This window comes from Charadrius vociferus, unplaced genomic scaffold (genome assembly GCF_000708025.1).
Source record: "Charadrius vociferus isolate BGI_N301 unplaced genomic scaffold, ASM70802v2 scaffold722, whole genome shotgun sequence".
Lineage (NCBI taxonomy): Eukaryota > Metazoa > Chordata > Aves > Charadriiformes > Charadriidae > Charadrius > Charadrius vociferus.
This window is the reverse complement of record NW_009647220.1, coordinates 929808-930382: the sequence shown is the minus strand read 5'-3', so window position 1 is coordinate 930382 and position 575 is coordinate 929808.

Genomic DNA, 575 nt, shown 5'->3' with positions numbered 1-575 from the left:
CTGTTGTGCAGCTCTTCTTTTCTGGTGTCTTCTGGCAAAACACTAATATGCACCGGTGCCCATACACCCTGGGAATTCAACTGTGCCTGGAGCTGCCCCTAATAATGAGGCAAAATGCAGATACCAAGCAGTTCCTTCATACTTAGTCTGTTTTCTGCAGGCATTTCTGAATATAAGGGATGTGAGCGAGGTGCTGAGCTGGGGTTTACATGTGCAGGAGCATGTTACCCCCTTCTTGACTTTTCTGTTTGGGCTAGTGGGGTGCTTTTAAGATCGCTAACATGCTGCTTTGGAGGAGGATGTAGGGTTAAGCTTTAGCTGTATCTGTGGCTTCATGGCATGACTGCTTTGGAAGATAAATACTCTTGATTAATAACCCTTCTCAGTGGTTCTGTAATAGTACATGAATAAACAGTGCCAAGCTTACAATATAAGTTGAAGGTAAAAAGACAGCAGGAAGAGGAAATCAAAACACTCATCTATCACTTGACAACATAATTGCAGTCATTCATGATAAACAAGGAGAGTTTATTTCCCTTGAATCCATACTTTTAAATACCATTGCTCTGTCATTA